Raw genomic sequence first — 26,692 nt, 5'->3', positions numbered from 1 at the left:
TGTTCAAAGAAATCGCAATCGTATAGTATTTGTGTTGAAGAGTTTTTCATGCATTTACTCAAACACGAGCAAAGATTGACCTTAAATCAAGATCATAAATAAACAAATTAGGTTAAAGGTAGTTTTGTAGTAACTCAGTTTTATAAGATACTGTTATTTTGATCATCAGGTTTGGGTTAAAGGGCATGTGTGAGCTACTCTTTCACTCATGTTTCTTTCAGATTAATGGTGAGGTTCACATACAAGACATAAAAGCAACGAAATGAGGTTTTAATTGAAGAAGTTCCAGTGAAAAACTATGAGTGCTTCTTTTGGGGGGGTTGGTCCCTCCCCTTTTTTTCCATTTACAACCTTGAAAGACATTTCCTCACAACCACTCTTTTGAAAAAGTGACACTGTTTTTGCTGAGAGATTAACACAATTAAAGATACCATGGTATTTTCATCTTTGTGATAATATTTCACATACAGATTTTGAGTGTAGTTTTGAAAACCGGCCAAGGGAACTGAACATTCAGTTCCCAATAAGTATTAGAGACAAAGTATGGACACACAGGTCTAAGAAAACAATTAGGAGGAAACAGCACTAAAGTCTAATTTCTATTTGAAAACAAAACACAAAAACAATTTTGACAAACACAAGCCATTCCACAATAAACCATCTTCTAGGACAGCAAGATCATAAAAACAAAAATAAATTAATTGCATTGTTCAAATGCACCTGATGAAAGCAAAGATGTTTCAAACTTAGTGTACTAGTCTCAAAAGCTGGAAACATAAATTTAGATTTTTTTTTTTTTTTTCCCAAATAAACCTATCTTTCACAACAGCACTTATCTTAATTTTCATCTGTGGAAATCACCCATGTTATTACACAGAATTATTCAACACTTCAACTCCTTGGCAAGATGGGACAGACAGCAGCCTCCTGGCTCACATGAAGGACAGTTTACTCTGACTCACAACAGACTAGAGTGAAGATCACAAAAATGCAGGTTATCCCCTTAGCTTCTACTAAAAAAACAGCCCTAATTATCTGGCTAATACCACTAACATAGGCATTTGGAATGCATACTGTCCCACTAGATATAATTAGCATAGGTTACACAAATTTGTGTACAGTATTTCAGAAACTGTGATTATTCAGACTTTATGTGTATTAGTTTTGTATACAGCAAATTTGCTCGAGTTCTGAATGTGGCATTTTGTCTTAGCACTTTTTCAGTATCTCCATATGCAGAACACCTCTAACCTTTCACAGCACAGAATATTTCCAGGATTGTCTTCACAGCCTGTTGAAGTTACTGGTGTTCTTGTGTTCATCTCTTTACTCAAGCTAAATAAGCCTGGACGTGATGCAAGCATCATTGCCTAAGATTGACAGAGCTTCACACATTTTGCTTGGGCAACCCTCCTTTGCCACATTTATGCATAACTCTCTGCTGCTGCCACCTCCACGCCAGAACAAAGATTTAATTCTCTTTAAATTATTACAGATTAACAACTCCTACCCCAAACAATTTCAAACTAGTGCATCACTACATCCCTCACTCCTGCCCTGACTCCATCCCACACATCTCCCACAAGCTCTTCCGCATTCCTTCCCTCATGAAACAAATGGAAAGCCTCTCTTTTATGACCATGAAGCACATCTCTTCACCTTCCATCTACAGTTTACCTTCACCACCAAAAAAAGGAATAAAGGCAAGCAAAATGCCAAACACCACAATATTTTCAATTATAGTGTTAAAAATAAGGAGGTCCTATATGGAAATCGCCAACATTTCGGAAGGTTACCTTATTGACTTGTTTTACACCAGTCCATAACCTTCCTGTTTTGTTTGACTTTTAAATGATTTTACAATACTGCTCTCCCACTTACAAAGCACTTTTTTTTCTCTTCAGGTTGCTTAGTAGGGGAAGTCAATGCACTTAACTGGAAGTGGAAACAGTAGAATTGGAAAACATACAATAAAGTCAGACTTCACATCTCACAGTAAATTTTAATTTAGCTCGTTCTCAGTTTTCTTCGACCATTTTAGGAATATCTGTTACATATTCAGGAGAAAAAGCAAAATACTTTACAGACATGATGCCATGTCCCTGAGAAAATAATCCAGTAACTTAACCCTAGACCTTGTACTTCTCTCCATCCAGCTGACACGTTTTCAGCAATCTTTTTGCATTTAGCAAATGAGTCTTGGCTTTATATGCAGTGATGTCCATTCTGAGCCTGTGCCATTCTCATTATAATTTCATTGTTCTTTTATTGTTCAGGCACAATACATTTATTTCAGCCTTTGTTATCAAACCATCTTTTATTGATTACTACCTTGAAAAGCATCATTGTGGTTACTGCAGTACAGCTCCACAATTAACAAAAGAAGGTACAACAGTTTAAAAAAAAGGCAAGAAAAATCAGCTTTCCTTCTTCTGTCAAGACCAAAGGATTTTGGGAAAGAAGTTCCTCTATTAGAACAGAATCTAGCAATTTACATAAACATTATGAGCACTTCAGCTAGAAACTTTTGCATTCTAGACGAGCTAAACACTCCCAGAACGACTGTAAGCTCCACAAAGATGGGGTTTGCATTGCCATAAAGCTACACCAGGGAAGGAAACCAGCCATCCGAGTACAGAACGCACCTTTACCAGCATAATGAGATCCAAGAGCAGCAACTTCTGCTAATCCCCATATGCAGAGAGAGCATCCTTCCACATCCTTGCTAACACAGCTATAGCAGTTGTCTTAACTTGACCTTCTAACCAAGCATAGCCTAATTTAAGTACAGTCTCAAAAAAACTGAACATCATCCTTGGCCTCGTACCTTCAGTTTTCAGTACATGTGATAGCTCAGCCACCTGTAACAGCATGCAATGTGTTTCCAGTACAACTCAGGCAGTAATCTTAAGAGTAATCAGTTCTCACAAGCCTTCACATCGCTCTCTACAAGGATCCTGCCTTTTCTCTTGGCCCAGATGAAGCAGTTTTTATGTTTGTCAGCTTTAGAAGTCATAAGAGAAAAGAGAATTATCTACAGAAACATCCAAATTGCCCAAAAAGAAGTGGTTGTGCCAACAAAAAAGCTTTCCTGTGACTTTGGAGAGCTCAGCAACTTTTCAGTCATGCTGACAATGACACTGTATGTACCACACAGAACCAAGCATTTGCTTTTAAAGAGTTACAGTTTGATGTGCAACTATCCTCTTCACCTTTCACATGGTGGTATCACAGAAAAAGATAAGACAGGAGCAAACTCCACAGATAACTATAGGCTCACAAGAGAAGCAGGGGGATAATGCACTTTGAAAACTGCTAAAAGGACAGGAAAAAGCAGAAGAAATAAGGAATTAAATGTCAAATCAAGCAGCGCAAGACTTCATACAAAGGAGAGGTGGAGAAAGAAAGAGAAAGAGATAGAAGAAACAGAAGTAGCTTTCAAAAACATTTTCTTGCATCACACACCAAGTGATGACCCAGTTCAGACCACCACAAAAACACAGACAAAAGAACAGATTCTTTCATTAACTGAGGACAGAAAAGCATTATATATAAAGCAAAACGTAAGTAAAAGAATGGTACGCGTCCCATTTTAGAAGCCCCATGTAACTGTATCAAAAGGACAGGGGTATCTTTTAACTTGAATTCCAAAGGCCATTTGTTCTGCACACCACGGAAATACCAGCACTAACCTCTCTAGAACTGATTAATCTCACCACCTTTTCCTGTATTTCTCCACTGGCCTTGCTCACACAGCACACATTTACCCATGATGTCATATTTCTGTAATTAATTTACAGATTAACACTGATGAAAACTAACATACTCTTCAGGGAACAGTCAGATAGGAGGTAGCAGAGTCAAGTTATGTCATACTAGACATACAATTAGTGCTGTACAGAAATAATTAAATAACTGTTATTGACGAACATTCCCAAAAGCCAAAAGACAGTTAAATCCTTCTGTCCAAAATCGGACTATTTTTTTAATTAATATTCAGTAAGTTAGAAAATGACTGCTTTAAGACATTTTAAACAGTTTTAACTGCTTAAGCACTGTCCAAAGTAGACATTTAAAATTACAGGCAAGGAAAAGCAGGCCATTTCACTAAAGAAAAGCCTTGGCCAATGGATTTCTCACTTGAAACTCAAATCCGTTCAGAGAGTACAGCCTTCCTGCTCCTCTGGCCCAGCCTCCCTCGGGCTCCAGGGATTCACTGGGATACTCCCCTCTGCCATTCCAACCATGTGCAGAGGCATTACTAACTGGTACAAACTACATGATAAAACACTCAGTCATACTCAGCAAACAAGAATTTTATTGCTGTTGTACCAAGTTTAAAAGAAAAGTCTGACACTACCAGAATTTATAAGTTACTCATGAATGTCAACATAGCCTGATGCGACTTTATTTCTGTTTTACTTGTGTATTTCAAAATCAGCACACTCTCGGAATAAATCCCAAGTCTTATAAGTTCTGTAACAATCTGTCTTAATTAAACACTCATATTTTATTCCCATCCATTTATCCATTCACCTTGACAGCCACTAAAAGAAAAAAAAAACCCAAAACCTCAAGCAGAACAAGTATGATTTATTATAGGAGGCATAACTCTGTTGCCTTCGGAATTCTTGGAGGGGAAGAGACTCAAACACGGTACAATAAACTATTTCCACTGGATTTTGCATTCACTGATATTAGCATTCATTATAGTAATAAATGTAATAGAGCAATATTATATAATACTGTAATAATTTAATATTAATTCCCCATTCAATTAGCATTTAAGAAAAAAAAATTACTATGGTTTAAAAGTGGTTAAATGGTATAGCAGGAGAGGAAAATGATCTACCATCACAGTCTGTCAGAGAACAGCAGTACTCAATATGAACATTTCCTGTGTAACTTACCTCACTGCATTCAAGAATTCTGATTTTCCCTTTTCCACTCAAATTAAGCAATTCCATATTCCCGAGTGCAAATGCATACTTTAGAAAAAAAAAAAAAAAAAACCACCTAAACATTTCTAGGCATTTCAACATTCAATTGCACATCCGTAAGACGGTGCACTGCTCATTGAAACTGCTACTCAAATGCAAGTCTGCAACATATCCAAAGGTATGTTCCTCACAGAAAAAAACACCCCTTAAAATAACTTCCTTCTTTTCTCCCCTTATTCTGAACACATCTCAGAAACCAAACACCTGAAAGTAAGTTTTCACTACTCTGTAATCCAAATATAGGACTGCCAAATCTTTCCATTGTGTAATGCATTCCTAGTGATTTGAATTCACCTCACACCCCTCTCCCCCAGTTAAGTCAGTTTTCTGGACCAGACTTTGTACTCTTCTAGTTTGAATTCAAAACTTTATAGAGGTTTTTACATAAAGACCAGTCAAATTTTCAATTACAGGCACAATCTGCTAAAAAATTCACCTCTTCTGAAAAGCAGAATTTTATTAATTACTTCCTTGTATTTATGAACTAGCCTACGTTGGAATCCATGCTTCATAGTTGAACTGTGCCTAATCCCAGCACTCACATATTTAAAACTAGTAGAGGTGCCCGAATACTCCATAGTAGCACAGACAAATCCTTTGACTAAAGACAAAATCTTCCATAATCTCCAAACAATAAAATTGTTTTCATTATATGATGACCTAACACATTAACTACATTTGGATACAAAAGCATGCTAGCTTTCGACTGCAGGTAGCCTTGGTTTCAACCTTTTGAAAATTTTTTCCCAGTTACTCTTTCACTGATGGACAGAAGAGCTTTTTGCTCTGAAACACCATGTTAGCTCTTCCCCAGACACCTTTTCTCTTAAACTAGTCTCATGATACATACTTTATGATCTACTTTTTGTCTGTCTTTAACCATAAAAACGCAAATTGTTCAGATGAAATACATTGATTTGAAACAGCATAAAGTCTTCACTCTGATTTAAAACCTTGATAGGCAACATCACCTTCCCCATCATATCAGAAAAGCAAAAATTTACGTATTTCTCCTCCTTAGATTGCTGAATTTATTATTCTAGACAACATGACAAATACTATGCTTCATTACACATTTGAGCACCAAATTAGCTCAAGAGCAGAAGCAGCCCACCAACAGGAGAATTTCACCACCTTCTCCTTCTACCACTTTGTTCTCAACATTTCTGAGTTTCCAAACATGTGCTCCTTTCACTCCATTCCAGTTTTCCTCCAGTCACTGCCAGGGTGTGTTCTTTCCCGATTCCATAATCCTCAAGAACAGGACATCTTCATTAATAAAGAATCAAACTATTCTATAATTATATTTTTTTAATATAGTTAAAAAAAATAGGTAAGAATTATAGGCCAGGAAGTAAATTACTGTGTCAAAGAAAAGCAAAGTTTATGGTTCCAGTAATTGAATGAGATGTCATATAGAAATATTTCATTTTTAGGAAACTGCATCTTATTAGAACATCTTGGAGATGACATTTATGCAACTGCTTATTTTTTTTTCCCTTTTACTTTGACCCATAAGATTAATGGAACTATTCATGCCAATAAAGATAAAGCATGGCATACACATTTGACAGTCAAGGATTTTATTGTTAAAAGTCATCTCTAAAGTTGTCATTTAAAGACAGGTGGTTGAGAGAACATGCTTATATTTCAGTCAGTGTTTAACATCCTTTATTCATTGAAGTTCCTCAATTTATCATTTTATAACATGAGAAAACACAAGACTGTAGCATTCATTAAAAGTTTTATTGACTTTAAGCACTTCTGAATGAAAGCTGAATTTTAAAAATGGTAATTTCTCTACATTATTATAATTGCATGCCAGCTGAGCTGAACTATAATTTGCTAGATACTTTTAGAAGTGTTCCAACATCTAAAGCAGAGATAAGAAACAGAGGAAGTATTATCCACAGCCAATAGAGGGACTAGTTGTTTCTGATCATCATGTTGCATAAATTTTATTTAGGTAAAAAAGACTACAGTAAGGATAAATATTAATATTTGTCTTCTAATTTGAAATAGAGTTGCTCAGGGGTTGCTTTTTAGGACTGCAGGAGGAAAATCAGGCTTAAAAATAATACACCCATTTTTACCCATCAGGCTTAGAATTCATACGGATTTGTGGAAAACTACATTCATCATAATAGCCTAAGCTTTAGCACAGCATGGCCACATTGTGGGGTAACAATTGCAAATTTAGGGGCACACACACAAACAAATGTACATAGTTGAAGCCAATACCATAAACAGCACTTATTGCTCACAGCTCACTGAGCTGGCTGTCTGCCCAATGCTACTTTGTGTTATTTAGTAGTCCTTGCTACCTTCCTTTTTATTTGCTCTAAATTCACTACTACTTAATAATTAAGCAGACTCCCATTTTTGTACCGCGGACCAGAGAGAAAAGGCTAGCAGTGACATAATTTGGGGAATAAAGGCGCTGGTGCAGTCTTAATTCTGGCAATGTTATTATCCAGCTCAATTCAGATCACAGACTAAAAACAGAGCTTTCAGATAGGAAAATGCATTTTCCTACATAAGAAAAACAACCAAGATCTAAAACAAGAACAGAGTACCTGCATGTCATTCCTAATAATGTGTACATAATGAAAGGACATTAAGCTTTAGAAAGACACACTTCCATGCGAGTCTAAAACAAGATGCGTAGATGTGGTACTTCAGGACATGGTTTAGAGGTGGACTTGACAGCACTAGGTTAACGACTGGACTCAATGATCTTAAAGATCTTTTCCAATCAAAATGATTCTATGATTCTAAGATAGGGGAAACGTGCAAGAGACAACTATAGTAGTTCCACACACCAACTCCATTCCCCATCTGAGGGGAAGGCAGTGTTCTGTATATCGCAAGACCCTGCTGCTAAATTGGTTCTCACTGAAGCCAGGTCCACAAAATGGTCCTTTGGACACCAAAATGAAGAAAGTTCTCTAGCTTACCCTGTCTCAATCCCATCCCTCCACTTTAATCAGGAGCAAAACTTTGGTTCTTCGAGAAAGTAAAACTACAGAGACCTACTTGGAGAACTGCTCCTCTGCTCCAAGTCTTTATGCAGTATTGGTCTGTTCCAAGTTGCAAAAAACCCCACCAATAAACTAGGCAGCTATCAGAAATCAAGTTCTTCATTTTCTCTGTTTTCCCAAAGTCCAGCTAAAGTGGGTTTTACATTAAGATGTTTATATTTCACCCAATCATCCCAAGAGGATGCAAAGGAGTAGAATGCATGTACTTTGCTTAGTCAGGGAATATTCTAGTTGGAACGTACCTTAAGTCTATCCAGGGCAACAACCGGAGGACCTATAAGCAAACTAAGTGGGAAGTAGTAAGTAAATGAGAAAAACTGACTCACCTGCTCTATTACTATAACAAATTACCTAAAAAATTGGAAAGAAATCTGAGTTTCTTCCCCAAAATAAAGAAAAAAAATATGAGACACTCAATTACATCTAGTTTGTGGAAGTAGCTTCTCCATATTCATACATGTAATTCTCTCTACTCACATCAGCAGCTGTCAAAACTGTTGCTGAGGAAACAGCTGCATCACCACAAAGTCAAAGTTTTACACATCTCCCAGAACAACGCCAGCCATGCCAGGAATCCTATTGCCTATCTTTTTCTGTAACAAGAAAAAAAAAAAAAGGCACTTCAAATTCTAAGTGATACTGAAATACTCAAATTATTCGACCCTCCATAAAAACCTGCCATTTTTTTGCTTGATACTTCCTGCAACGAGTTCCATACAATTTGACAGGTTCCGCAAGCATGCTTCACATCAGTCCTTGCCTAATGCCTATTATCAACTCATCTTCCACAAAGCACTTAGGAAATACAGTATGAAATAAACAGTTTAGAACATGGCCTAGTGTAACAAAACTACAAGTCTCCAACAAGCCAAATAACAAATTTAGGAAGCCTGAAATGCTGAACCAAAGTCTCTACCACATACGTTAAACACACTAAGACTGGCTTTCTTAAAACATAAACATCCCACAGAGCTATTTGAAGAAAAGTCATCAAAAACAAGGCAGCACTGAATGCAGGCACAGTGAACACAGACGCTCAGAGCATTACTGAGTCAAACAGTGACTGACACTATATATATTATTCTTTCTACTTAAAGACATGTACACACAGAAACACAGAGAATACTTTTCAGGAAGATCATATGTGAAGACATATCTATAATGAAGTGAGATTTGACCAAGGGCAGTATTTTACAGATGTTTCTGTCTGCTACTTCCCATATTTTGCAGGAGACTTCACAGACTGAAAAGAGAAGATGTGATCTTAGTTTGTTTTTTCTGGTCCCTGCTATTACAACATCCATAAATTAATCAAATATATCCATTTGACAGCCCTGTTCTCATGCAACATAATGAAAGAGTAGCAAATTCAGTCATCTAATATAATGCCCCCACAACACACAATCAGAGGGAGCCTGGAATTGCTGAGTTTGTGTCAGCACTCCCACATAGCAGGAGTTCAAAGACAACCACATCTCATAGCATTTGTGTGAATCAGACAGATCTGAATCGTAATTTTATGTCAAAATACTATCATCCATAATCCAAATTCTCTGCAATTTGAAGCTACTAAATTCTGGCAATCCCAAACATATGCACCCCTAAAAGAGGCTGCTGAACAAAAAAAACATATTCAACTGAAATAGACCTCACACCCCTTTCCTTCACCTTTGGCAATTAGAGCCTGCCCTCTGAACTATGCTAAGAGAGCCAGATACTACTACTAGAAGGACAGGAAATGTAGGAATGAAGCAGTAAAGCCACACACACACACCGTGTATACTACACAGTATCTTCCATTGGCTTCATCCTGAACTTTCATATCAGTTCCCTCTTGTGGTGTATCAAGGACGAATCAAACCCTATTTGCAGTTGGTTTATGTTTCTCTGACTAGTGTCTCCCAACTCTTCCTCTCTCTTCTCCAACAACTTGTATTCCTCACTGGTAAAGAAATAAACCCTAATAAAACCCAGCACTACTATTACTGTATATTATGTCCCATCTAGGGGAGGCACCTTCATACATCAAACATCTGCAGATTTTTAGAGCCTTCTTTTGCTGTCAAGAATTACAGACTATATACAGAAAAGCACTCAACTATAAAACAGCTAGTATGACCCTGATTTTTTATGCCAGACCTGATGTTAGTTCGGATTCCACCTGGACAAAAAATACTTTCAGGGACTGAAATATTAATGAAACAAATAACAAAGGCACAACAGCATGACCTTGAACAACAGCATGGGCACTGGAGCTGAAGAAGAGGCCATTGCTGGATGACAAAACAAAGGATGGTCCAAACACCTCCAGGTGGAAATATCAGCCGAAACTATTCAGGTAAGCCAACCACAAAACACATTGCAAATGGAAGTAGCTCAAATTACGAGACTACTCTAGCTTTGATTAGAGTAGCTGTAGAGTAGTTCAGCTACTCTAAGTGCTTCTTTTTGCTCAATTTAACAATGAGAGAACGGAAATTAGGAATATCACTCAAGTCATATCTTGAGCCAATTACACGGACAAAAGGAGTCTGTTATCTCAGCCCGATGTATTTGGCTGTATGTCTCAGAGTTAAAAGCCAGAGAAATTACCTATGTAGGTGAACGCTGAGGCATCTGTTCCTCACACGGGCCTCAGCGTTCACCTACATAGGTATCTTAAGTCATGCAACTGAATTATAAATTCTGTGCTATAAGATCTGCACTATCATGCATACAGTAATTCTAGAACAAAATACCAAAATCACAAAACAGTCTTCACTGTTAATTAGCTCTTCCCTCATTTTTAATTATTAAACATGAAATATAAAAAGTTAAAGAGGATTCATAAACTCTCTTAATAAAAGGTTAACACCAACCTAAAAGTTTTCAAAAGGAAGACATTGCTGAAAATTAGAGCGGTCACAGAAGTCATCAGACAGAACATCAGTTTTATTATGACCACTCTTCTGCCAACAATTGACAGACAATTTACAGAAGAAATGAAGGGCCAGGATGAAGATGTAGGCAAGCAGAGCAGTTTGACAACAGGACGTACCAAAAGGTTTTCAGTAAATTTACCTAAAATTAAATAAACAGAAATCTGAATAATTTTTTGACATTACAGTCAAGAATAAAGCACTCCACTAGCTAGACTTCCAACCATCATCCAGAGCAAAACACTCTCTTTCACTGGACTATCTGTACTATTGATACTTTTACATTAAGGAAGACTGGGGTTTTTTTGCTACTTCTCACCAAAACTAGCTCATCAACACCTTGAATGTGTCCCTAACAAAAAGAAATCATTGGTTACTTCTTCCAAGGAAACCAACAGAAAAAACAACATCAGAGCATACTTTGACAGTACATTCATATCATTCTCTTAGGCGACACAGATCATTGCATTTTGTCCTAATAGCTGTGTAGTTTCAACAGACTAAGCAGGCACAGAGTGGAAGCAGCAAAGAGGTAACTGGAATACTTTGACACTGGAGTACTTATCTAGAAAGAAATTCACACCTAATATATACTTATTTTGGCCTAGTTAATTTTCTGCCATTTTAGTGAACTGAATTCCATTACCATGTGATCAGAGTCAGGGCACAGAAAGAGGGAGTATGCAATGAGGAACATGTAAGGAGGTTGCTCCCCTTCTGATGACAACCTGCTCTTAATTCAGTTCAAGAAACCTCATGAAATCATACCCTTTGAGGGCTTTTTTAATGACATGGTGCTTTACTGTATATATCAGCAAGGATAAAACTGTAGAGAATAATTCTGATGCTTCTGTTATTCTCATTTTGTCTTTTCTATTTCCAGTACTACTAAGTATCATAAGTGATGATGTCTGGTCTGAAGTTTTGGGTTTTATTTTTCAATTACAGAGGAATAACCATAGTACTATTTTTTCTCATTCTTTTCTCTCTTACACCATCTTCTTGACTTCTGTTTTGCCATCTGCTAATATAAAAACATACATATATGGAAAAAGAAAACCTAAAAATGAAAATGCAAATCTACTATATTCTGTATATTCAACATCCTAAGGATTGCTGCGTAGAGATTTAGTTATATCACTCCTGCTATGTCTAAAGGTGACCAGCAGGCAGAAGCAGCATCCTCTTTGTTCCTTTCTGATGTATAAGACACCTAGGATGCTCTCCTGCAGTATCAGCCTAGAGATATTAGCTCCAGTTTTCCTAGAAGAGTAATGTGCCAGAAATACTACCACAAGACGATAAATAAATAAAAATAAACAAAAGTTCACTCATGTAGAGCAAGCGGGTAAATATTCAAAGGTAAAGGCATTCCATCTTCTGTGTGTGCTTTCTTGAAATATAAGTTTAGTATTCCAAATTTTGAAAAACTTCAGACACGTACCATTTAAAAATATCAAAAGCCACATTTATTGTAAGCTCCAAATCACAAGTGCCGTTAATGCATCCTGCGGCAGGAGAAGCTGTTACGTCTTCCTGTTGCTTGCTCCCCTCCATTGCCAGAGATCATTACCCCCACAGAGTAACAACCAACCAACCCTTCCAAAGTCCTGTGCTCAGTGAAACTAAAACTGATGGACTGATGGCAGATGGTAGCCTATCACTATGCCACATTATGCACAACAGCAGCTGGTGGCACTGACTCACAACCTCTCTTACAATGGTTAAATGAGTGAGGAAGAACCACAAGCAGTAAACGAGTGATCAGAAACAGGCCTCAGTCAAGAATTAACTCAGACAAATTATCACTTCCCTCTCTCTCAGAAACTCACTGCCAAGTGTAGTTTATATTTACATATCTCAGATTTTCTTCACAAAACACAGTGCAGTTAACCTCACTTCATGTCTACAGCTCACCTGGTTGCAAAATCTCATCCAAACTTAGGGCCCACCACTGCTCCTCTTCCCTCTTTCCTGCCCTGCTGCACGGTCACAACCCATCCCTTGGGTCCTCTCTAATGTTCATCAAACTCCATCGGGACTAATTCCATTTGCTAAATCGGGGCGAAAAAAGTACAGCAGGAACAGATGGTTGAGAGAAGGTCTCCCCCATTCAGCAGTAGGAAGGTGAAACAGTGGTTCATCCTCTGGTTTCATGAAAACAAAGGAGGTCATTTTGGACACCATCTACCAGCTCTGCCTCAACCACAGCATACATTCATGCTAATTGTATCAACAGACAATGATTTCTAACTACTAAATCATTACAAAAGCTTAAAAAGAGATAAGCTATGTTCATTTCTTCCTCTTAACTATGCAGTAACTTTTATATTTTCTTCTCCTAATCTGCTTTACCAATGTCGTTATTTTAAAGAAAGTCAGAGATATTTAATTCTGTGCAAGTTACTGATATGAGACACTAAAGAACATGACATCCCTCTGGAAACTAAAACCCTTCCAAAAATTATACTTAACCTGATTTACAGTTGATGCATTTCCATGGATGAAGACTGGGGAAATCAGCACAGACATCCTCTTATAATTGTTTGCATTCTATGTGAACAATTCCATCCCAGAAGTACTTTATTGAAGATCATACGTTAAGTAGCTCTGGTATTTCTCAATACATAAAAGTCCTTTATGATCAGTAAATTAATATGAAGGAAAAAAAAAAAGGTTAAAAGGTTAAACATCATTAAACATCAGATGTAAGTCCTTTAATCTCTAAATCATCTTTTAGATAGAAACACAATGTTTACACCACACTCCACAGCAATGATGCAAAATAAACAGCAATTGTTCCCCCAAATTTTTACATCAACATAAATGGGCAAAATTATAAAAGCTGCCCGTAGAACGCATAAGTGAAAATCAGTTGCAATTTCTCACTCTCCCTTCTCAAGGAAGAATTGCTGATTTGCATGTTAAAGACCCAGTTCAGCTGAACTAGCCTTGCCTCATTTGGTGTCACATCAGAACTACCACTCGCTCTGTCATATTCATTTCATTCCCATCACTGGCCAGTAGCAGTACTCAGCACTGCATCCCAGTACAGCCTATGCAATAATAAGAGTTGTACTTAGCTAAAGAATAATGCAACCAGGTCAGCCTTTGGGTACCAGAGGAACTTTGCAGAGTCATCCATCCAGCAAGAAGAGATCCATTTCCTCTGCAGCTACGAACATTGCATGGAAACCACTGGCAAATATTTTCAGCTATAGGTCTCTGATGGATACCCTTGACCTCTAGCCATACTTCAGTTCAGACTGGCTAGAGCAGCAATAAGCCTCACGTCCTGTGGTGCACCTGTGAGATGGAAAGGTCCTGGCTCACATACCAGGGAATGAAGGTGCCTTGAAAAGTATTTCAAAAGGTGGTTCTGAAACCCAAAAATGCAAGATAACCAAGTAGACAACCAAAGAACAAAATACCAGAGCTAAAACAAAGACATCTATCTTGTCGGTACTACTGACTAGCAGCCAGCTACTACACTCTAAAATGTTATCATAAGGACAGGCCCGATTTGAGCTCTCCCTGAACTGCAGCAGGACTGCACACCAGGTGATTCTGTATTTGAGCCAGGACACCTCTCGAGGTTTGGGATTCCTTACCTGAAACTAAAAGATCCTTCCTTACCCACGACAGATCCTCGGTGACTGACAACATGCTGAATTAATACTAATGAAACATTACTAATCTGTGTAGCTACTCAATATTATTATAAACATTGTATAGATAATTCTATTAGACATAATCTGTTGCTCAAGTCTGAGACTAAGATTGGAGTTAGTCACACCTAGGCTCCCATAAGGAGTTTAAAAAGCAAGGGGGTCCACTCTGAACCTCCTGATTCAGTGGGAGAGTCCTCCTTACCATTTGCATCTCCAGTCTCTGTGTGAATCACTCTAACTCGATTCTAACTCAATTTTCCTTTGTATGCTTCTTCCATGCAGTTATTAATAAGGTGAATCTTGCCATCAAACTTACTGAACCACTGTTAAACATACTTAAATTCCAATAAAATTATTGAATTCTGTCAAATTATTATTTTACCTCAATAAAACATATTGGTCCTTCCCTGAGTGAGGTGCATTGCACTCATCCACAACAAGGTTGCACACATTAGTTATCATACATCGCAGTCCTGATGTGACAGCCTGTCCAACACATGAAGAAGCTCACTTACAACCCCAAGACCAACTTCCAACTACTCTGAACTCCTGGAAAGTAAGCTTTTATGCAATTACATGCAACAACTTTCTCCAAGGCTGAAAACACAACCTCTCTCACACTAACAACTACTTTACTAATATGACTTTCAGACGGATGGTCAAGGAAAACAGACAGTAAGAACAATTTGCACCACTCAGCACCAGTAGTCCTGCCAAATTACTTTCCACTGTACCTAGTACTACACCAATTTTCATCTTAAAATTATGAAAAACTGTATTTTTCAGGACCCTCCTACATTAAATGTTTCTGTCAAATCCTTTGTTATATCTTACTGAATTACTGCGAAGAGTTGTATTGGTTTATCAGCTGGCAGGCAGGTACTTTAAAATTTGACATAATTCTTAATACAAAAGCAACCAGTCTGTTCTACAAAGAGGTACAAACCCACTAGTAACTTCTTAAAAGCTTAACATAATTTCTGTTGTCATTCCTACAGTTAATAATGGTAGTTATAAAAGCAATTTGGAAACCGCTAATCTAATCCAGCTTCCCATACAAATATTATAAAAAGAGCTCTTTTGCCATAACTAAAATTATGAACTTCTGAGTTATGAACAACTACAAACCAATGGCTCGAAAGATAAGTTTAAATTATTCACTTCCGCAATAAACTTGTACACGGGTAGTAAAGAAATAATGCCAATAATGAAAATATGATAGCAAAACCAATTTATTTTAAACATGCTGATGTCACTGTTTATCAATGGTATAAAGCAAAACCACGTGCGTGTAGAAGATCAAGCCATGGAACAATGAATTAACGAGACAGATAAAACATCTTTCAGAGTCTGTTTCTAATTAAACTTCAGATTTTTATAGATTCTCTTAGGTCAGGTTTATGCTTTTCTCTTTTTGGTAAAACCAGCATGATTTAGTGCTAGAGTTAGGTTAGGTTATGGTTTGACTCATTGATCCTGAAGGTCTCTTCCAATTGAAATGATTCTATGATTCGATTCTATGATTCTATGAAATATAATCTAGCAAAACAGCAAGCTTTTTTCCATGATGGGAAGTAACATCAAATTATGAGCTTTCTATTAAACTTGAAGCTAATCATTCTAGCACCAGCTAAAACCTCAAATCTTATTTTTAGTGCCTGAACATTTAGGCTATATTACAAACATTCTCATGAATCTCCACAGCCATAATAATGAAAGGCTACAGGGAGATCTGGATGAAGGAAAGATCAAGTTGTTACAGCTTAAGCATTTCTTCAACTAGCAGTTATAAGTAATGTTTTCCATCAGCTACCAGAAGTCTGCAGCTTTAAAAATCACAAGTAAAATTACTCTACTGCACCAATTTCTCTCCAGTGATGACTTTGAATATATTTTTATTTCTTTGCTTCAAGTGCAGTTCAAAAAGCTCTTCCTTCTAGCTTTTTTCCTTGTCCGTAATTATGATACAAATCGATGCTGAGTTAAGTACTTCTCTATTTAACCACTTCTTTGTAGTTTTCCTTTAGTTTATTCCCAAATGTTATCAACTATTTGCAGACAGTCTTAATAGATGCTGTTCCTTAGCTGTTGGCTTCTCCTACCTGGCACCTCAAACAGACAAGATACTATTATGAGAGCTGTGGAATGTATAGCATTATTCTCCCCTGCCCCAATAACTCCTCTCACTCAATTGTATCCAAGACACCCAAATTATAACCAGAAATGCTCAAGTTAAAAAAAAAAAAAAAAAAAAAAAACAACACACCACAACAGGGGAAAAATCCCAAAAGAAATGTTGGTCTCAACTGAAAACTGTAACTACAGAGGGATGTCTTTTTTTTTTTTTAAACAGTCATTTCTAAATACTTTTTCTCAAAATAAAACATCATAAGGAAGCATTACTCCTTCACTTTACGGAGCACAAACTGCAATTCCTGTTTTCTAACAGAGATTTGACATTTGAAGGTCAGTCCTGCTCTGCAGTGCCCTTTGGTACCCAACTACCTGCCTTCACCACATCCCTCAGCACTCAGACTGCTCCTGCACTGCAGCATCTGGCCAGGCACCCTCTTTGCTTTTCATTTCATTCTGAGCTGTGACGTGCAGTGTGATAAAAGGGCCGTAAGAAAAAAATAAAACACACACACAACAATAACCCACAAAATAAATACACACGGAGGAAAAAAGTCCTTAAAAACAGACTAAAACACCAGCAATAATTGTAAGCGTTTTCTTAGACTCTAAACTCCATGCTTGCTGTCAGAACTGCAACAGCCAGCTTGCCTATTGTGCAGTCCCTGAAACAATGACAGAGCAGGAAATGATGCAGAAAAATAATTTCAAGAAGAAATTCAATAGCAGAGATTTCAAGAAACATATAACTTCTTCCCCTGAAGGGAAAGCTATAAGGTGGTCATTTTTTCCTTCAGCAGTATTAACACACCACAACTTAACAGAACCTCTGAACGAAGCATAGGCAAATGCATATGGAAAGCAGGTGGGGGTAGGAGGAGAGAAGAAAAAAAAAAAAAACAACTCATAAGTGTTAAATACTTTTTAAAACAGAAGTGACCCATTATTACTAGACCCGTTACAATTAGTCCAAGAACCAAATAGATGACAACGCTATTAGGAAGGGAAAAAAAATGTAAGCACAGAACAAGTGGAGATAATAAATAAATTGCCAGAGCAGAGATCCAGTAGGTTTCACATTTCCAGAAATAAAATACAGTTTCATAATTCTGATATTTTCCTTTAGAAAAGCATGCAATTCAGAATTCCAATAATTAAATCCAGTTGAGAGAACTATTTAGTAAAACTCAACATGAGTAGACTAAGTATTTTCAGTTTCTCAGACATCTGTTCCTGATGTCCTAACACCATCTCAAATCAGCAATCTGTGAGAAACTGCACTATATTTTTTCCTATACCAGCTGCTTCCTCTATTACTACTGACAGTACCATTAAGCTTTCCAGCTCACTCAGTTGAGACACCTATTCTACACCCCTTGTGTTCCATCTGTTCAAAAGTCACTTCCGAAACACCAATTTTTAAGCTCAAGGGGAACAAAACCCAAAAAAGCTTCATGTCATTAGGCTTCTCTCTGGAACCTGAGGTCACAGCTCATCCACCTCTAACTTTTAGCACATGTAACATTTTCATATCTGATCTGCTTACTTTCAAATGTTCTCTTCAGTCTACCTCCTACAGCACTACTCCCCCTACATTTGATATCACAGTATCAAAAGCAAAATCAAATAACTGGGAAAGGAGATCCTTAACACATGGGAAGGAAGACAGGTGGCTTCATACCATTTATCCTGCAGAAAAGATTCATATTCAACTGCCAATCTGTTCGTTCAGCTCAAGAAAGAGCTGGCATCTGTTCAGCCCTTTTCCTCAAGGCTTTAATTCTTCCATTTAAAAACTAGCACAGAGGAAAGATAAGAACCAAAGTTTTGAGGCTAACAGCTGTAAGCTGCTACAGACTGCTTAGAAAGTCCAGATATTTCCCATGGCTCATCCCTCAACTTCGAGACTCCCACCAGAACGCCTGTGCCCAAGGAACGTCCACCCAAGATTCTCAGAAGCTTACACAGCCACCTGACTCCTCTACAAAAGGTCATGCCCAGGGAGACATTTCCAACACTTCTCCCACACCAAAGGGAGCACTGTGTGCTACAGGGAGCCCTGAGCTCTGCCTGGGTTTGAACAATCTGCCAGTTGTGGACACTTCAGTCTACAGCATAGCAAAAATACAGTATATGTTACAGGATTTCTTTTGGCGAACAACGTTTAAAGCACTGCACTGAATGAATGAAGGAAGCTACGCCATACCTGTAACCTACCCTTTGCGGCTGAGCCCAGGGGCTGTGAATTAATTCAATATAGTTCAACAACTATTAATAATACCAGTCTGAGTTCACAGGCATAGCTGAACTCCAGGCCACATAGCCCTGAGCACACCAAAGCAGGGCTGCAGGCCGACATCAATGCCAGCTGTCAGAAATCACAACAGAACACTTCAAAGTGTTCCAAAACACAGGTACCACCCACCTACACCCTATAAGCAGCACTGGGCATGCAAGGACACAAAGGCTGAAAAAGCAGTGGATTAGCAGAAAGCTGCAGGATGAAACTTGCAATTTGAACCTCTGAGCCCCAGGGAAGGACAGAGCAGCTAAACAAGGCTGTCATAACCAACAGGTTATCGATTGCTTACTGTCTGCAACTGATTTACACGTTTATACTTACATCTGAGAGCTTTGCTTCAAGATATGGGCTGTTCTCATTGTTATGACTATCAAGTCTAAATTAGTATCTTAATTCAAAAAGAAGGGTAAGAGCACCAGTGAAGTCATTATTTGCCCAGCAAATAATCTCTTCTTTCTGGCAACTAATGACAGAATCCGAGGGAACAGCAGGAAGATGTGTCAGGGGAGGTTTAAGTTGGACATTAAGAAAAGGTTCTTCCCCCAGAGGGTGGTGGAGCACTGGAACAGGCTCCCCAGGGAGGTGTCACGGCCCCAAGCCTGACAGTGTTCAAGAAGAGACTGGACAAGACCCTCAGACACATGGTGTGAACTGTGGGGTTGTCCTGTGCACGGACAGGAGTTGGACTTGATGATCCTTGTGGGTCCCTTCCAACTCAGGACATTCTATGATTCTATAATTACGTTTTCACTAGGGTTTTTACTACCAAACTGCAACAACTGGGAGGGAAACTAGTAGCCTTTTTAGCAAGCTATTTAACCACAGAATTAGAAGTATCTGGTATTCCAATCTCTGCTCATGTTTTTCTCATCCAGGAGCAAAGAAACACAGTGAGACAGAACCACCCCCAGGTCAGGTACCACAGCTTTCACTTCTGGAAAAAATTAATCAACCTTCCCCTAGCCAGTGCAATTTGGGACTTGGGAGAATAGGATATTCTGAAATAAGCCTCAAAAGCATGTTTAGATTAGAATGCCATCCCAGACAGAAAGAGAGAGAAAAAATAAGAATAGGGAAAGAAAAATATGAACCACACATTTTATCAGCAACCTCCAGATCCCTTGCATTTCACTATCTCCCTGATGATGAAATTACTTGGCACAACAAACTGCATTCCTTACTGGGTGTGGAACAATTGCAAACATACTGTAGAAAGCCTGGTAAGCATCAAATAAAAGGTATACATTGACTTAACTGGACAGGACTTGCATTCATTATAGCTGTAGTTTGTAATTTACAAACACAATACAGAATTACAGAAATGCCTTAAGATGTCCAAAACAAGCTGGAACAAACCAAAGAGAATAGAGGCACTGGCAACAGAGGGGTGGAGATGGAGGTACAGCATGACTGTGCAGTCAATTTAAAATAAATCCATGGAATTTTGATAGAGAGATCTTCTACAATAGGAAGTAACTGTATTAGTAAAGATTATTGTACTACATAATAATTTTTTTTCTTAGTACACATTATGTTAAGGACTGACAAGCATAAGTTGTTTATATTATCATCATATACTTAAAAATGGCAGAGAAAGTTTCAAGTATATCCCAAACTACTCTTAGTTTATTTTTAGATCAACTAGATTTCAAGTTGACATATTTTCAATATGCAGAAGCTATTTTGTTGACACCAACTTTTTAAGAACAAGAACGTACCAAGAGAAAGATACTGACTGTACTGCATTACAATGCAATTTAATGAGGTTCAAAGCATAACCACATCCCCTCAGTGCATATTACAGCATAAATTTTCAATTAGCTGCCTTGAGTCAGCAAAGTTTTATAGAGGTTGTATCACAGTTCACCGACTTCTTTGCCAGACCTTCATAGCTCATCCTTGTTTTGCAATGCCCTGTCCTCAGCAAGAATCACTGACAAGAGCCAGCAACTCTTCAGTGTTATTTTCTAGTCCACAGCTAAAAACATCAAGGAGTAAGAGACCCCAAGATATAATAACCTCCCTGTAAACTCCAAGATTAATGTTTAGATTTGAAAACCACCTTGACAAGGAAAGCCACTTCTGGATCTCAGTTTTACACCAAGAAAAGAAAAACACATATATTACACCTGGCAATGATTTAATGAAAGACGTGCTCAGTCAGAGATCAAGCACCTCTTCCTCTAACCTCAGCAGCGTAAGCATCACATCTGAGGTGTGCTCAACTTTTGTAAAGTACGTATGGAATTCTCAGTGGAAAAATCCAACTTTAAAAAGAAAAAAAAAAGAGAAAACACTATCACCATAAAATATGGTGTTGAAAGTTTAAAAATAAGAGAACAGTTGTGCTACAACTTAGTTTCAGTAAGTATTTTATTTTTACTGAGTCTTGCATTGCAAAACTGGCAAGGATGCAAGCTCATTGACAGGTTGTTTTTTTTTTTTCTTTAAAATATTATGGTGTGTTTGAAGTATTAATAACTTTTCTAACAAAACAGACAAGTAAAACAGCTTGAAACACGTTTTTATCTGAAGTGTGCTTGTCCTCATCAGTCCAGGTCATCAGAGTTATAAGGTCAATATAAAGCTTCTATATCCAAGAATCTGGCTTCCTGATTTTTTCTGATAACTCTCCCATGTTCATCTAGCTACTTTTGACTTGTGGACATATGCACATTACTCATAATTTATGTGGAAGAAACACATAATGAGAGCTGATTACCACCTGCAAAAGCGGTAATTTCCAGGTAGAGAAAGACATACAAATGATGCCAGGAGACAGCAGTCCTCAAACCAATTCTTCATTCCTCCCTCACTCCACACTGTACTTCTTATATAATTCACTGAGGGTACATTCTCTGTAGCTGTTCTAGACAAATATTATGATGATATATTCTAAGTGAATATATGGACTACCTGATACATTCAGAAGGCAGTTTTCTGCGAGAAAGTATCTATGCAGACAGTAATTTTTGTGCAAGTTGATGGAATAAAACATCTGGGTTTAAATTTTTTCTGTGTTTCTACCACAGTGTTTGTAGCAGCTGTTTTTTTTTTTTCACTTTCAAGATGTAGGTAATTTAACATCTAGGTTCTCAAAATTGAACCATGTGACTGTTGGCATTTCTCCCAACTGCAAGTTTAATGTAAAACATTATTTCACTGACAGAACCTGTTCAACAAGTATGTCCTGGTTTCAGCTGGGGTCGAGTTAATTTTCTTCATAGTAACTGGTATAGCTCTGTGGTTTGGATTTTGTATGAGAAGAATGCTGATAACACACTGATGTTTTAGTTGTTGCTAAGCAGTCAAGGACTTTCCAGCTTCTCATACTGGCCTGCCAGCAAGAAGGTGGAGAGTACACAAAAGGTTGGGAAGGGACACAGCTGGGACAGCTGACCTCAAATGACCAAATGGGTATTCTATGCCATATGACATCATGCTCAGTATATAGAGCTGAAGGAAGAAGGAGGAAACGGGGGATATTTGGCATTACGGTGTTCATCTTCGCAAGTAACCACTACATGTGATGGAGCCCGGCTTTCCTGGGGATGGATGAACATCTTCCTGCAGATGAGAAGTGGTGAATGAAGCCCTTGTTTTGCTTTGCTCGCACACATGGCTTTTGCTTTACTTATTAAACTGCCCTTATCTCAACCCATGAGTTTTCTCACTTTTTCTCTTTTGATTCTCTCTCCCATCCCACCAGCGGGGAGTGAGCGAGCAGCTGCGTGGTGCTTAGTTGTCAGCTGGGGTTAAACCAGGACAAATTAATATCCATTCCACTCTCAGACACAACGGGTTGAGAACTCAGCTATGTTCCACTAAGACCATTTTTTGTGAGCTGCATACATTTTTAATATATATTTACACAGAAGGAAAAAAAAAAGGCAAAGGGTAAGTTAAAGTCTTGCTTTGGGAATTTTTCAAATTCTCAGTTTTATGTCTTCCTTTCTGCTTGTTCTAACTGGCTTTTGAATGTGTTTGGTTTTGTGGGGTTTTTTGGTGGGGTGGTTGTTTGGGTTTTTTTTTTGGTTGTTGTTTGGATTATTTTGGGTTTGTTTTTTTTAAATCCAGTCTAAAAGTTCCTGGTTGTAAAGAACTGATGTATTCAAGTCCAGCAGTATGTTCTTTATGCATCACATGGAAGAAAATATGACAGATGAAGTAAGGATCTTGTTTATAAGACCAGGACGCTGGCTCTTTTCCGTATCTCCTCCACCCCAGCTAGTTTAAAGAAAGCTTTGCAGAAACCAGACCTTTCTTTCATGCTGCACGACCTTAGGAGAGCTGGAACTTTCCAGCTTTCTGTGCCAATACTTTGCAGTCCAATACAGTTTGCCTCGTTTTTACTCTTAGGACTATCAATTCATTGACTGAAATGAGAAGTTTATGTTTCTATGTTTGGTCTTTATGCTGACAGTTGATATGCCACCATCTTCACAACAGAGTATCTTGTCAACACAGTTTCTTAGAAACATATGCATAGAGTCCACAGAGTCCATGAGAGGGTGGTTTCATCAATATGTTGTGAGATATGCAGTGTATTAGCCATGATCCTTCTGAAGAAAGCATGTTTAAATTTGCAAACAACAATTACTTCCAAAGACCTTTATGCATTAGGTTGCTACTTTATATATATATATACATATGTGTGTGTGTATATATATTTCTAAAAACATTGTCCCACAAAAATACAGATCCTCATGGTTTTAATCAAAAATGAAGAAACAATATTTACGATCTTTAACAGGAAAACAGTTTCATCAATGCATATGCTTGAATTCCCACATAAACAATATTGTGTTTAAAAGGGCAAAGGTAAGTCTGGCACATTAATATATATCCAGGTGGACACTGTCAGTAGCTTCCTCTGGCTGCTATTCACATCAGTCATCTACTGGCCTAGAATGAGCTCTGCTACAGAAGGTGGTGGAGGAAAGAAAGCAAAACCAGAAAAATCCTTACCATTCTATGCATTCTTCAATTTAGAATACAGTAATTTCTCCTCTACTTCTTATGTGCCATTCTTAATGGCAGTATTAAAATTAATAAAAAAGAGCAAATTAGCTCACTTGCATTCCCAAGACTTCATTTTGAATTCATGTTATATATATGATTTCCAGATTTTTTTTTAAGTGGTAAAAGTCTATCCTTGTGTTGCCTTCAGTTTAGTTTCTTTCTACTTCCCTTCAGCCTCTTCCAGAGGCTTTAACTTCTTTTCTAAACCTCTCCCACCATTCTGTATCTCTTCTTTCATCCCTTGTTCTATTGCGAAACTACCCTTTCCTTGCACTTGCATTGTAAAAACATAAAAGTTTGATACATTAACCCAACAGTCACAAAATCAAAGACTGTTAATTAGTTAAGATAAAACAAAGGAGACCACAAAACCCATACTGCATCTTATGTTGTGGAAAGCAAATCTTAAACCAAAAAAAAAAAAAGACCAGGAGCTTCTATGCAAAGCCCACTGTGATAAGAAAAAAAAATAAAATCCACCTCAGGAGAGATTTTTGTGCCAGTGCAAAACGCCCAAATGCTTGCAGCAATGAATAACACATGTTTTGCTTCTCCATCTTGCCTACACTTCAGTATCTTTATCAAGTTCATTATTCTCCTTCTATCACCATGATAAAGGCAGTAGAGAGAAAACTGATCCAACTCTTCCTCAATTCCCTGCCAGCTCCAAAATAATGGCAACAGACAAGACACTGGCTATTTCCCCTCTTCCCCTGTTTTTTTTTTTTTTCTTTAATTTTATAAATTTAAGGAAAATAACTGCAGAATGCCTGGTCTTGCCTGCACTAGCTTCAACTATTCGCCTTATACTGGGATGTTTTTTCCATATCCTAAATTTTGACCTGTAATTTTATCAGAAGGATACTACCAACAAAACCATTGGGTTTCACCAAGCATATGGTGAATTATTCAAAATGCTAAGGTTCATCAATACTTTGTGCATTCAGCTCCTTGCCACCAAAAACAATGGGAAAATTCCCAAACCACAGGAAACCACACTATGCAAACATTTTTAAAAACGTAAATGCAACAGCCTAGTTAACTGCATACGCCTCTCAGCCTATTCAATGCTAAATAACAGCTGATGCAGTACCTTTTTACACAAACAAAAGATATTTAAAGCAAGATAATTAACACCAATCAGTATGCATTTACTAAAAACAAATTTCCTCCAGAAAACCTGCTAGGGTTCTGGTATCGCAAGTTTGCTTCACAATATTAACACCATTGAAGCAATGTCCTAGTGCAGGCAGTACTGAGTTTTACGTACAATAAAACGAGACACATTAAATGCATTGGAAAACAGTTAAAAGATGGAGCCAGCCTCAAAATATAAATAAATTAGGATCTCTGAGTGAACGTGTTTCTAACAGGGTTCCTTGGCAAGCAGTTCTTGGCTTTGGAGTATTTAGCAATGACCTAGATGGGGAAAAAAAACTCCATAAAGGTTGCTGATGACATGAAAATAAGCTATCATCAGCAACCAACCTGTATTCCAACACTGTCAAAATAAAGTCATACATCTAGTAACAAAAAAGTCTTAATTACAAAATAGAGGATTTACCTTGAAAAGCACTGACTAATAAAAATTCAGGATAAGGAAAATCTACTGATTCTTTTGTCCAAGTAATTCTTCCAACTAATAATCAGTTTCCTCAACTATATTTTAAAATTACTGTCTTCTGTAAACCAATGATTCACTACTATTTTTACTCCCTCAAAAACAGGACACACACGTACCATGAGAAAGCCCAAGTGCCACTAGGGATATGCAAAAACATGCTAACTGTGGAGAGAGCATACTGCAGGGAGACAGCTCCCACCGCACTCCTTTTGATCACCTTTGCCACCCAAAAAAAAAGAATATTTAAGTGCTACTCTTCATTTTCACACTTCAAGCACTCATTTTGGTAGTACTATGCCATATGTTCCCAGATGTCAAGAGAGAACAGTGTAACAAGCACCACAGTGTTGTGCCACGGAGAGTTTAAGCAAAGCAAGTAGGAAGTATAACAAGAGGGGCGAGCATGAGCATACCCGTTTGGAGAACCCAGGCAGCACCAGGGAACACAAAGTCTCAGCATTGTGTGTCATTAGACTAAAAGTTTAACTTATAAGGCAAAATTAACCACCTAGTTTAAAAAAATATATAAATAATAAAGACCTAAAAAGGTTTTTCTAATTTTTTAAGCAGGGAATGTCAAGTTGGAAGAAATGAGATGCATTACCCCTGTATTTGATCCCCAGTGCAACCACAACTGAAACTGTACACAGAAACATAGAAATACCAAATAACAATCAGAATTATCATAAATTGTTAAAATTACTGAGAAATCTGCTTTGCAGCAAGAAAATTCCATTGGTCTAGATATTCCAAATACAGACAAAACCTAGCTTCCCAAAAATATGGCACATAGAAATCAAATTTGATAAGAGGTGTCTTCAGTCTCATACACAACCAGAATAATGAGACACAGTGAAAAGTCAAAGGCTGACATCTACTAAGAACAACAGGTAATTTTTTTAGTAGTGATTAAAGCTGGGAAAATTGTTCCCATAGTTATAATAAAGAATCCTATCACGGGAAGAAAAATTCTCGGATAAA

At 37.6% G+C, this 26,692-nt stretch overlaps 1 protein-coding gene across 1 annotated transcript in view; it reads right to left on the bottom strand.

Moving 5' to 3' along the window:
* Window positions 1-26,692, bottom strand: part of OSBPL10 (oxysterol binding protein like 10) — a 121,285-nt gene that overhangs the window by 87,104 nt on the left and 7,489 nt on the right. The gene's annotated exons all lie outside the window — the stretch shown is intronic.

The sequence above is a fragment of the Patagioenas fasciata genome, chromosome 2, assembly GCF_037038585.1.
Source record: "Patagioenas fasciata isolate bPatFas1 chromosome 2, bPatFas1.hap1, whole genome shotgun sequence".
Taxonomy (NCBI): Eukaryota; Metazoa; Chordata; class Aves; order Columbiformes; family Columbidae; genus Patagioenas; species Patagioenas fasciata.
The sequence above is the reverse complement of the archived record's forward strand: the minus strand, read 5'-3'. Positions and strand labels throughout refer to the sequence as shown.